At 42.5% G+C, this 13,267-nt stretch overlaps 1 pseudogene; it reads left to right on the top strand.

The window, feature by feature from the left end:
* Nucleotides 2,892-3,125, top strand: Olr293-ps (olfactory receptor pseudogene 293; annotated as a pseudogene).

The following is a 13,267-nucleotide window of genomic DNA, read 5'->3' as shown; positions in this document are numbered from 1 at the left end:
TCTCTTGTATTCTGTTGGTGAAGCTTGTATCTACAGCTCCTTGTCTCTTCTTTTGGTTTTCTATATCCAGGGTTGTTTCCATGTGTTCTTTCTTGATTGCTTCTATTTCCATTTTTAATTCCTTCAACTGTTTGATTGTGTTTTCCTGGAATTCTTTCAGGGATTTTTGCGATTCCTCTCTGTAGGCTTTTACTTGTTTATTAATGTTTTCCTGTGCTTCCCTAAGTGTGTTCAGGTCTTTCCTGAAGTCCTCCAGCATCATGATCAAATATGATTTTGAAACTAGATCTTGCTTTTCTGGTGTGTTTGGATATTCCATGTTTGTTTTGGTGGGAGAATTGGGCTCCGATGATGGCATGTAGTCTTGGTTTCTGTTGCTTGGGTTCCTGCGCTTGCCTCTCGCCATCAGATTATCTCTAGTGTTACTTTGTTCTGCTATTTCTGACAGTGGCTAGACTGTCCTATAAGCCTGTGTGTCAGGAGTGCTGTAGACCTGTTTTCCTCTCTTTCAGTCAGTTATGGGGACAGAGTGTTCTGCTTTCGGGCGTGTAGTTTTTCCTCTCTACAGGTCTTCAGCTGTTCCTGTGGGCCTGTGTCTTGAGTTCACCAGGCAGCTTTCTTGCAGCAGAAAATTTGGTCTTACCTGTGGTCCCGAGGCTCAGGTTCGCTCCTGGGGTGCTGCCCAGGGGCTCTCTGCAGAGGCAGCAACCAGGAAGACCTGTGCCGCCCCTTCCCGGAGCTTCAGTGCACCAGGGTTCCAGATGGTCTTTGGCTTTTTCCTCTGGCGTCCGAGATGTGTGTGCAGGGAGCAGTCTCTTCTGGTTTCCCAGGCTTGTCTGCCTCTCTGAAGGGTTAGCTCTCCCTCCCACGGGATTTGGGTGCAGAGAACTGTTTATCCGGTCTGTTTCCTTCAGGGTCCGGTGGTATCTCTGGCAGGTGTCCTGCTGCTCCTGGGCCCTCCCCCACGGGAGCCCAGAGGTCTTATACAGTTTCCTCTTGGGCCAGGGATGTGGGCAGGGGTGAGCAGTGTTGGTGGTCTCTTCCGCTCTGCAGCCTCAGGAGTGCCCACCTGACCAGGCGGTTGGGTCTCTCTCTCACCGGGTCTGGGAGCAGAGAGCTGCTGCGGGCCGGGATCCGCGGGTGTGGGACTTCCGGTAAACACAGAACGTGCCCGGTTCTAGAGAAATTCTGCTTCCGTGTGTCCCAAGCTCACCAGGCAGCTTTCTTGCAGCAGAAAATTTGGTCTTACCTGTGATCCCGAGGCTCAAGTTCGCTCGTGGGGTACTGCCCAGGGGCTCTCTGCAGCGGCAGCAACCAGGAAGACCTGTGCCGCCCCTTCCGGGAGCTTCAGTGCACCAGGGTTCCAGATGGTCTTTGGCTTTTTCCTCTGGTGTCCGAGATGTGTGTGCAGGGAGCAGTCTCTTCTGGTTTCCCAGGCCTGTCTGCCTCTCTGAAGGTTTAGCTCTCCCTCCCACGGGATTTGGGTGCAGAGAACTGTTTATCCGGTCTGTTTCCTTCAGGGTCCGGCGGTGTCTGTGGCAGGGGTCCTGCCGCTCCTGGGCCCTCCCCCACGGGAGCCCAGAGGCCTTATACAGTTTCCTCTTGGGCCAGGGATGTGGGCAGGGGTGAGCAGTGTTGGTGGTCTCTTCCGCTCTGCAGCCTCAGGAGTGCCCCCCTGACCAGGTGGTTGGGCCTCTCTCTCACCGGGTCTGGGAGCAGAGAGCTGCTTGCCTTTGGTTTCTATTCTCTTGTCTCACAATTTGAAATGAAAGAGCATGTTAAGGATATACCCATGAAAAACAGTCTACAAACATGGTTTGACATTGTATATCAAGTCCATGAGCAAATTGTAATATTCAACAATATTCTATACATACAGACATAGATGGCCATGCCCAGTGAGCTGACCATGCGGAGATACCCACAATAGAAATAAAACTCAACATCCCTACCTAGGAACCCTTTACAGGAGCTTGTCCACCCTCTCTGCCTCCATTTCCTGGAGACTCTGAAGATCCTTGCTAGAGACTCAGCCTTGTTTCTTACATCATTCTTTTGTGTCAGTCTCCAATTCATGGAGGCAAACTCACTGGCCACACGGGCCTGGGAATCAGGTAGATGATCTTCACATTCCTTCCTGTACTCCTTTGCAAATTCCTCAGTCTCATCCTTAGCCTGTAGCAGACCTCTTACAGAATTCCACCTTCCCTCTCAAACTGAACTCCCTGGGCACTGCACCAAACCTCACAGTAAACCAAGCTTTACTCCTCCAATTAGGTTCTTTCAGCCCTCTCTTCTAGCCTATCCCTGTTTCTTCCTCTTAGTCCCTAATACTGATAAACATGCTCTCCTCATGACCCCCAGTGGCCACACCTGGCAGCAACTTAAGAGCAGGCCACTCATAGCCGCCACATGTTCCTGGTGGGGAGGTGAGGAACATCTGAGAAGATATGACAATCTATGAAAAACATGTCTCTCAGAACCTAAATCTATAGAATGAAAGGTTCATGGTAGAAAATGGAAAATATGTTAAAATGATGTGGTACAGACTTTAAGGATAAATCATCTCCAATGAGAGAAACACATGCACTCCATGTATTTCTGGCACCAGGGCAAATTTCAAAGTGGTCAGGTAGGAAAACCAACTTTGAAATCATGGCCTGGAGATGGAGAGATGTCGCAACTGTTAAGAGCACCAATTGCTCTTCAAGAGGTCCTGAGTTCAATCATCAGCAACCACATGGTGGTTCACAACCATCTGTAATGGGATCCAATACCCTTTTCTGGCATGTCTAAAGACAGCTACAGTGTACTCATATACATAAAAAAAATCATGACCTGTGATCTTTTCTCAGATTCTTGCAATTGTGTACAGTTTATATTGATGTTGAACTCTGTCCAGGCAGGTGACTGAGTTCCTGCTACAGTGTTTCTCAGAATATCCCAGCCTGTCACTACTCCTGACCAGCTATTTCTTATTCTTGTACAGTGTGGCACTCATAGGAACTGCTGTTTTACTCAACTCCAACATGGGGCTTCATAGACACATTTCCATATTTCTTTGTGATCTGGACACCACAAAAGTCATCTGCATGTCCTCTGTGCAATCCAAGATGTTGGGATCAGGAAGACCACACTAATTGGTTGTTCAGTACTAAAGAGTCAATCTTAAAAACATGTTTACAGGTAACATTATAGAGACTGAACAGGTTATAGTGTGTGTGTGTGTGAGAGAGAGAGAGAGAGAGAGAGAGAGAGAGAGAGAGAGAGAGAGAGACAGAGAGAGAGAGAGAGAGAGAGAGAGAGAGAGAGAGAGAGAGATGTAATGACAATTAATATAAAAAGAGGTCCTGAATTTGAAAGGGTGTAGGAGAATCTGTGGTAGAGTTTGGGGTGGGGAGGAAAGTGAAGGAAGAAATATTGTAATTATATGTAATCTTAAAATAAAACAAGTGGGGTATGTAACTAAATTGTGAATTCTCAAATGAAGAAATATAAATGGTCACAATACTCAAACATCTCAAGTATCTATCAATCGGTCAATAAATAGTGAAAATGTGGTACATATATACAATGAAATATTTTTTTAATTTTTCACTAGATATATTTCTTTTTTAAGCTTTTATGAAAATATTTTAATTCCTTAATATATTCTTAACATGTTAATAAAGAGGCAAGGAGACTGTTGGATAGAGGAGATAACAGTTTCTTTTAGCTGTACAGAGATAAAGGTGAGTAACTGAATGTGCTTTCAACAATGAACTGAATTTATACACTAAGGCATTCTTGCATTATTCACAGATTTTCTAGGTCACCCTCCAAATAAAATCAAAAAGCAACTTTTGTACTAAATACTCCATTTAATTTGAAGCAGGGGCAGGTAAAAGTCAAGAGGTGAAAAGGAAGAACCCGCTGAGGGGTCTGCTTACAGCTTTGTCAAAGAGGAATGAATGTAGAAGTGACTGATACCGGGTCCCTGCTAATGCATATTCCCCTAAGATTAGACACAAAAGAAGAGCCAATGAGGATACTGTAACAGGAATTAACTTGTTCAGCTGACAATATTGATACACTTCTCTCAACTCCTAACGGTCCGATTCTGGTTAATTCTGACATGTGTTGTTTCTAGTCTCTGCGTTCAAAACATGGGTAATCTCAGGATTTCCCATAAATGAAATAAGACACACTATTCTCTAACAGAGCAGAAGTTTCCACAAATTTTATTCTGAAATTTTGTCCTCATTAGTCATGTTTCTTATTACTGTGTAATATTGAAAGCTTTGATACATCTAATGACACATCAAGGAAAGAAATTTGGAAAATCTTGGTATTTTTCATCCTTTTCTTCATCTTTATTAGCATGGTTATTTCTTTTTTATCTTTATTAACTTGTGTATTTCTATTTCTTTTATCTTTATTAACTTGAGTATTTCTTATTTACATTTCGATTGTTATTCCCCTTCCAGGGTTCTGGGCCAACATCCCCCTAGCCCCTCCCCCTCCCTTTCTATATGGGTTGTTCCCCTCCCCAACCTCCCCCCATTATCACCCTCCCCCCAACAATCATGATCACTAGGTATTCAGTCTTGGCAGGACCAACGGTGTCCCTTCCACTGGTGCTCTTACTAGGCTATTCATTGCTACATATGCAGTTGGAGTCCAGGGTCAGTCCATGTATAGTCTTTGGGTAGTGGCTTAGTCCCTGGAAGCTCTGGTTGGTTGGTATTGTTGTTAATATGGGGTCTCAAGTACATTCAAGATCTTTCAGTCCTTTCTCTGATTCCTTCAATGGGGTTCCCATTCTCAGTTCAGTGGTTTAATGATGGCATTCGCCTATGTATTTGCTGTATTCTGACTGTGTCTCTCAGGAGAGATCTACATCTGGTTCCTGTCAGCCTGTACTTCTTTGCTTTATCCACCTTATCTAGTTTGGTGGCTGTATATATATGGGCCACATGTGGGGCAGGCTCTGAATGGGTGTTCCTTCTGACTCTGTTCGAAATTTTGCCTCCCTATTCCCTCCCAAGGGTATTCCTGTTCCCCTTTTAAAGAAGGAGTGGACCACCTGGACCTGAAGGGACCAGATCAACAGTTCTCTGCACCCAAATCCCGTGGGAGGGAGAGCCAAACTTTCAGAGGGACAGATATGCAGGGGAAGCCAGAAGAGACTACATTCTGCCCACATTTCTGACTCCAGAGAAAAACACTTAATGCCATCTGGGACCCCAGTACACGGGGGCTCCCAGAAAAGGAAGTGAAGGCTCTCCTGGTTTCTGCCCTCATGGAGAGCTCAAAAGCAGTCCACCACGAGAAACTTGAGCCGAGGGACCACAGGTAAGACCACCTTTTCTGCTCCAAGCGACCTGCCTGGTCGACTCACAACACAAGCACACAGGAACAGCTGAAGACCAGTAGAAAGGACAGACTACACACCTGAAAGCAGAACACTGTGTTCCCATAACTAGGTGAAAGTAAACAGGAAAACAGCTCTACAGAACTCCGGACACACAGCCCTATAGGATGGTCTAGCCACTGTCAGAAATAGCAGAACAAAGTAACACCAGAGACAATCTGATGGCAAGAGGCAAGCCCAGGAACCCAAGCAACAGAAACGAAGAATCATCAGAGCCCAATTCTCCCACCAAAGCAAACACTGAGTATCCAAACACACCAGAAAAGCAAGATCTAGATTTAAAATCATATTTGATCATGATGCTGGAGGACTTCAAGAAACACATGAAGAACTCCCTTAGGGAAACACAGGAAAACATAAATAAACAAGTAGAAGTCTACAGAGAGGAATCGCAAAAATCCCTGAAGGAATTCCAGGAAAACACAATCAAACAGTTGAAGGAATTAAAAATGGAAATAGAAGCAATTGAAAATGACACAGGGAAACAAACATGGATATAGAAAAAAGGAAGAGACAAGGAGCCATAGACACAAGAATGACCAACAGAATACAAGAGGTAGAAGGAAGAATCTCAGGAGCAGAAGATTCCATAGAAATCATTGACACAACTGTCAAAGATAATGTGAAACAGAAAAAGCTACTGATCCAAAACATACAGGAAATCCAGGACTCAATGAGAAGATCAAACCTAAGGATAATAGGTATAGAAGAGACTGAGACTCCCAGCTCAAAGGAGGGTAAATATCTTCAACAAAATCATAGAAGAAAACTTCCTTAACCTAAAGACAGGGATGCCCATAAGCATACAAGAAGCCTACAGAACTCCAAATAGATTGGACCAGAAAAGAAACTCCTCCCGACACATAATAGTCAAAACACCAGATGCACAAAACAAAGAAAGAATATTAAAATCAGTAAGGGGAAAAGGTCAAGTAACATATAAAGGCAGACCTATCAGAATCACACCAGAATTCTCGCCAGAGACTATGAAAGCCAGAAGATCCTGGACAGATGTCATACAGACCCTAAGAGAACACAAATGCCAGCCCAGGTTACTGTATCTTGCAAAACTCTCAATTGACATAGATGTAGAAACCAAGATATTCCATGACAAAACCAAATTTACACAATATCTTTCTGCAAATCCAGCACTACAAAGGATAATAAATGGTAAAGCCCAACATAAGGAGGCAAGCTACACCCTAGAAAAAGCAAGAAACTAATCATCTTGGCAACAAAACAAAGAGAAGAAAAGTATACAAACATAACCTTACATCCAAATATGAATATAACAGGAAGCAATAATCACTATTCCTTAATATCTCTCAACATCAATGGTCTCAACCCCCAATAAAAAGACATAGATTAACAAACTGGATACACAATGAGGACCCTGCATTCTGCTGCCTACAGGAAACACACCTCAGAGACAAAGACAGACACTACCTCAGAGTGAAAGGCTGGAAAACAAATTTCCAAGCAAATGGTCGGAAGAAGCAAGCTGGAGTAGCCACTCTAATATCGAATAAAATCAATTTCCAACTAAAAGTCATCAAAAAAGATAAGGAAGGACACTTCATATTCATCAAAGGAAAAATCCACCAAGATGAACTCTCAATCCTAAATATCTATGCTCCAAATACAAGGGCACCTACATATATAAAAGAAACATTACTAAAGCTCAAAACACACATTGCACCTCACACAATAATGGTAGGAGATTTCAACACCCCACTCTCAACAATGGACAGGTCATGGAAACAGAAATTAAACAGAGACATAGACACACTAAGAGAAGTCATGAACCAAATGGATTTAACAGATATTTATAGAACATTCTACCCTGAAGCAAAAGGATATACATTCTTCTCAGCACCTTATGGTACTTTCTCCAAAATTGACCATATACTTGGTCAAACAACAGGCCTGAACAGATACAGGCCTGAACAAATATAGAAATAATCTCATGCATCCTGTCAGACCACCACAGGCTAAAGCTGGTCTTCAATAACAATAAGGAAAGAACGCCCACATATACATGGAAGTTGAACAATGCTCTACTCAATGATAACCTGGACAAGGAAGAAATAAAGAAAGAAATTAAAGACTTCTTAGAATTTAATGAAAATGAAGGGACAACATACCCAAACTTATGGGACACAATGAAAGCTGTGCTAAGAGGAAAACTCATAGCGCTGAGTGCCTGCAGAAAGAAACAGGAGAGAGCATATGTCAGAAGCTTCACAGCACACCTAAACGCTCTAAAACAAAAAGAAACAAATACACCCAGGAGGAGTAGAAGACAGGAAACAATCAAACTCAGAGCTGAAATCAACCAAGTAGAAAAAAAAAGGACCATAGAAAGAATCAACAGAACCAAAAGTTGGTTCTTTGAGAAAATGAACAAGATAGATAAACCCTTAGCCAGACTAACGAGAGGACCCAGAGAGTGTGTCCAAATTAACAAAATCAGAAATGAAAAGGGAGACATAACTACAGAATCAGAGGAAATTCAAATCATCAGATCCTACTGCAAAAGTCTACATTCAACAAAACTTGAAAATCTGCAGGAAATGGACAATTTCCTAGACAGATACCAGGTACTAAAGTTAAATCAGGAAGAGATAAACCAGTTAAACAACCCCATAACTCCTAACGAAATAGAAGCAGTCATTAAAAGTCTCTCAACCCACTGGAAAAAATTTCCTGAACAAAACACCAATGGCTTATGTTCTAAGATCAAAAATCGACAAATGGGATCTCATAAAACTGCAAAGCTTCTGTAAGGCAAAGGACACTGTGGTTAGGACAAAACGGCTGCCAGAGGTCCTATATGGTTTCCTCTTAAGCCAGGGATGTCGGCAAGGGTGGTCAGTATTGGTGGTCTCTCCCACCCTGCATTCTCAGTAGTGCCTACCTTTCTGGGTGGTGAGCTCTCTCTCCCACAGTGTTTGGGAGCAGGGAGCTGTGGGCTGGGATCATTGAGGTTTGGTCTCCAGCTAAAAGCTGGAAGCCTCCGGTCTCAGAGGAATTTTGCCTCTGTGTCCTGAGTCCACCAGGTAGGTCACTTGGACCAGAAAAGTTGGTCTTACCTCTGGGCCCGGGCCTGAACTTGCTCCTGGGTGGCTGCGTTTCAGTTCTCCGTGAAGGCAGCAACCAGAAGGGCCTGCCTGCCACACCTTTTCTCAGGTCCCAGTGCACAAGGGTCCCAGATGGCGTTAGGTGTTTTTCCTCTAGAGTCAGAAATATGGGCAGAATGTATTCTCTTCTGGCTTCCCAGGTGTGCTGGCCCCTCTGAAGGTTTATCTCTCCCTCCCATGGGATTTGGGGGGCAGGGAGCTGTTGACCGGGTCCCTTCAGATCCAGGCGGTGTCTCGATATATTTCTTTAATTACATTTCAAATATTATTCCCCTTCCTGGTTTCCTGTCCATAAGCTCCATTCCCTCCCCTCCCCCTCCACCATACGGATATTCCCCCTATACATCCCCCTTAATGCCCCCCATATTCCTCTGCACTGGGGGTCCAACCTTGGTAGGACCAAGGGCTTCCCCTTCCCCTGGTACCCCAACAAGTCTATTTCCTGCTACATATGCAGTTGGAGCCCTGAGTCAGTCCATGTATATAGTCTTTCGGTAGGGGTTTAGTCCCTGGAAGCTCTCGTTGGTTGGCATTGTTGTTTTTATGGGGTTGCAAACTCCTTCAACTCTTTCAATACTTCCTCTAATTCCCCCCAAGGGGGTCCTATTTTCAGTTCGGTGGTTTGCTGCTAGCATTGACCTCTGTATTGGACATGCTCTGGATGTCTCTCTCAGGATAGATCTATATCTGGTCCCTTTCAGCTTGCATTTTCTAGCTTCATCAATCTTATCTAGTTTCAGTGGGTGGATATATATTGGCCACATGTGTGTCAGGCTCTGAATGGCCATTCCTTGAGTCGCTGCTCTAATCTTTGCTTCCATATCCCCTCCTATGGATATTTTTCCCCTTTTAAGAAGGAGTGGGAGCATCCACATTTTGGTCTTCCTTTTTCTTGAGCTTCCTGTGGTGTGTGGATTGCATCTCATCCTGAGTGAGGTTACTCAATCACAGAAAAACAGACATGGTATGCACTCATTGATAAATTAATATTAGCCAAAAAGCTCAAATTACCCAAGATACAATGAAATATTATTAACCTAAAAATAAAAACAAAATTATGAAATTTGCAAGTAAAAGGATAGACATGCAGTAATAATTTTGGCTAAGATGACAAAGACCCAGAAATATGACTACGACATGTTCCCCCTCGTGTGTGTGTGTGTGTGTGTGTGTGTGTGTGTGTGTGTGTGTGTGTGTGTAGAAATACTGAAAAAAGTCAGAGAATTAGAGAGAGGCCATGTAAACAATATCATGAAAAGGAAAGAATGCAGATAATATGAAGGGGGAGGGGAAACAATGGAAGAGGAAGCTTATACAGGATTAGACATGAGAGGACCAAGTAGCAGAAGGAGTATGGGGCGAAATGGGAATTTCCAGCTTTGTAGAAGACTCTGCTGGGTTGTGATGTTTTTCTGGAAACTGTCTTTGAGAGGATATTTTGCTGAAGCAGACACGTGAGAGGATGTTTTGCTGAGAACAGACATGTAGTGCTTTTCTGGAAACTCCCTGGTGAAAAGCATGTGATGTTTTGCTGGAGCAGTTGCTTGAGAGGACATGTGATGTTTGGAAAGAGGATAAGTATAACCCAACAGAGAGTAGACAACCCTCTTGCATTGATTCACCTTGCAAATCTTTACTAGCTTCATTAGGCTTCTCTGAGGCTGGTCCTCACTGAGGGCGCTCTTGTATTGGTTCACCTTCCTTTCTTCACCGATCTTTGTCATGACTTTGTAGTGAGAAACACACCAATGAATGTCCAGTGTTATTCTGGCTGCTTCTTGCTACTTCTGCAGACTCAGCCAACTGGCTAAGCCTCATGATTTCTTCTGGATCAAGCTACTGATTTGCGTTTGGTGTTTGCCAAGTAGACTGGACAGCCACTAGCGATGTGTTTGGTGTTTTGCTAGTGGACTGGCCTGCTGACAAAAAAGACTGGAATCTCCCCAAAGAACTATTTCTAAACAGGTTCACAACCCTCATTTCCTATTAATCTTTCTATTTCCCCGCCTCTGGTAATTGGTGGGCTAAAAAGGAGGTTGAAGCAATTAAAGAACCATAATTAAAATAAGTTTTGAAAAATCTAAGTCTACAATGTGCAGGGATATCTAAAACTAAAGACATTTGAAAAGCCATATGTAAACTTACTACTTCAGAAATTTCCAAAATATGGATATATACACACATTAAAGATGCTCAAGTGGAATTACTATAGTAGAGAGACAATGCTTTTCCCAGATACCATAGGTTTTCAAGTTTGAAAGGCCAGTGCCAAGCATAAATAACCTCTTTTTGACTTGCTGGTCAATGGGGTCATATAACTTCTCATACTACAGGATATCATTATTGCTCTTGCTTATCATCCAGAACTTGGTGGACCCTACTACCAAAGATACAACATACTTAAGTCATTGGGCATGAAGAAATCAATATGGCACTGACCTAGAAACTTTATTCCTACTGGGTAGCTTTCATGATGCTAGAAGGTTCTATGGTACTCTTAGGAAAGAAAAGTAATCAAAGGACTTGCCTATCTGTGAATCCTGTGAATTACAATGAATGTCCAGGCAAGGTATCCACTGGTAAAAAAAATGTTATGAATGTTATAGGAGTAACCAGTCACTTTAGGACTGGATTTAAGACCTACTCCACAGGATGAAACTCACAGCTGACACCATCAATTGGACCAAAACCCTTCCTTAGGGGAGAATCTAACATTATTTTACTAAATATACACAGTAATAAGCTGCCTTCTAAGTTCTTAGTTTTATATGCATAGATTAGAGCATCCTTCAACTCTCATCAGAGAAACTTCTTTTTGCAGATGATATAGAGGCTGCCAAAGAAAAAAAGCAAAGAAGGTCTTTGCCACTGTGATACATGTGAACCACAGCAAGTAACAGCATAATAAGATATTCTTAAAGATACAACAGTAGCACTTATATAGGGGTCATAACTAACAGATGTCTAATTGGACTTACGGTCTACTCAGAAGACAAAATGCCTGGTACTATAAATCTAGCCAACTACCTCTTATTGGACAGGTCACAGACATAGAAAAGAACCTACTAATGCTACTTTCCCAAACCAATATGATCTCTTACATTAGTCATCATAATATCCTTATACAAGCAGTAGCTCCCACTCCTCATCAACGAAGATTCTTTTTGCAGCAGAGACCAATAGAGAAAGTCACAACTCATCAAAATACAGAGATCAACTGACTGTGAGTTGCCTAATGTATTTATCTTCAGCTCAACCTTCATGTCTAAATCCTAAGAAACATCAGAGGACTGGCAAAATTATGACCCAGAAGAACAAGTTTGCTGCAACATTAACATAAGTTGAGGAAGCTATATCCATGAAACTTCAATAATATGGTCACTTAAAGAGACTTGAACAATGACAACTCCAGTTAGCATGCTAGCATGGATGCTAGCTGAATGGCTATAGACAATTAATAACTTCACACAAAGAGAATGAGCCTTCCCCATAGACTAGACCCCTACTGGGTTGTCTAGTACCAAGTGGTCAGCTCTAAATGCATATAAATAGGAATAATACTAAATTAACTTAGTATATTTTATTTGCATATTTATTCATGTATATGTAAAAGCAGCTTAAATAAAGAAAAAGAAGCCGTGAAATTGAAAGGAAGAGGTCATAGAAAGGGTTGAAAGGAGAAGGGGACATAATAAAAATACTATACATATGTAAAATTAAAAATAATTTTAAATACAATAATTATTAGTTAATTCAATAAATATTGCAAGGAGAATAAAAGCATCATTGAAGGGAACAAGAGTCAACCAGGAGGAGACAAAGTGGTCAAAATGTCATCATAGTGTAGCTCATGAACTTAAGACAGCCCAGAGCAGAAGTGAGGATTTGGATCGTCCATTAAAGGTTTCTGAATGTTTCAAAAAGTCAATAGCTGCTGAAGGACAACAGTTATGTTCCCTCTCACAGTTCCTTTTCTGGCCACATCCTCTTAAACAACATGCCTCCAAGCACACAGCACCCCTGCTGCATTACTTCACAGTGGAAAGGCCCTGGCACCAAGAACCCTGAAACATCTAGCAAAATTCTGCTGACACCTTCCTGCCAGTTTTGCCAGGAAAGCTGCTCCGAAACATTGATGGTTCATATTGGACAGGATGGAAGGCAAAAGCAGGCCTTATCTTACCACACACTGCCACAGAATGCCCACAGCGTAGCAAGCATCTTCCTGAAAAATCCCTTTCAGAGGTATATAAAAAGTGAAAGGAAATAAAAATTTTCAGATATTTCACTTATAATAATATCAATTGTCCTAAACTTCCAGAATCCCTTAAGCCCCCAGGTACCCTGCCTACATGCCAGTCACAACCAAGGCTGAGTAACATTTGTGGGTAAAAAGTGATCACAGGCATAAGGCAGTATCTACCCAAAACTCCTGGCTCATTTGATTGCTGTAAGCAGAAAGGGCTAGGAATAGGCTGCATCCACATTCGATGTTTTGGGGGATTTAACCACTGAGATCCACAACCTCCTAGATACTCCATGATCCTACAAGGTATCAAGTACTTCTTCAGGGCTTCTCCTCTATGAAGGGCAACAATTGAATACTTGTCCCTTGTGGTTCAACAGAATGTGTCCTCAGGAAAGGCACAGATACCTCTACCAAACCTGTGATCTCCTAGTCCTATAGATCTGAAGGCACTGGTGCTGGCAAGGC

This window comes from Rattus norvegicus, chromosome 1 (assembly GCF_036323735.1).
Source record: "Rattus norvegicus strain BN/NHsdMcwi chromosome 1, GRCr8, whole genome shotgun sequence".
NCBI classification, from domain to species: Eukaryota; Metazoa; Chordata; class Mammalia; order Rodentia; family Muridae; genus Rattus; species Rattus norvegicus.
This window is presented reverse-complemented; position numbering and strand designations above follow the sequence as displayed.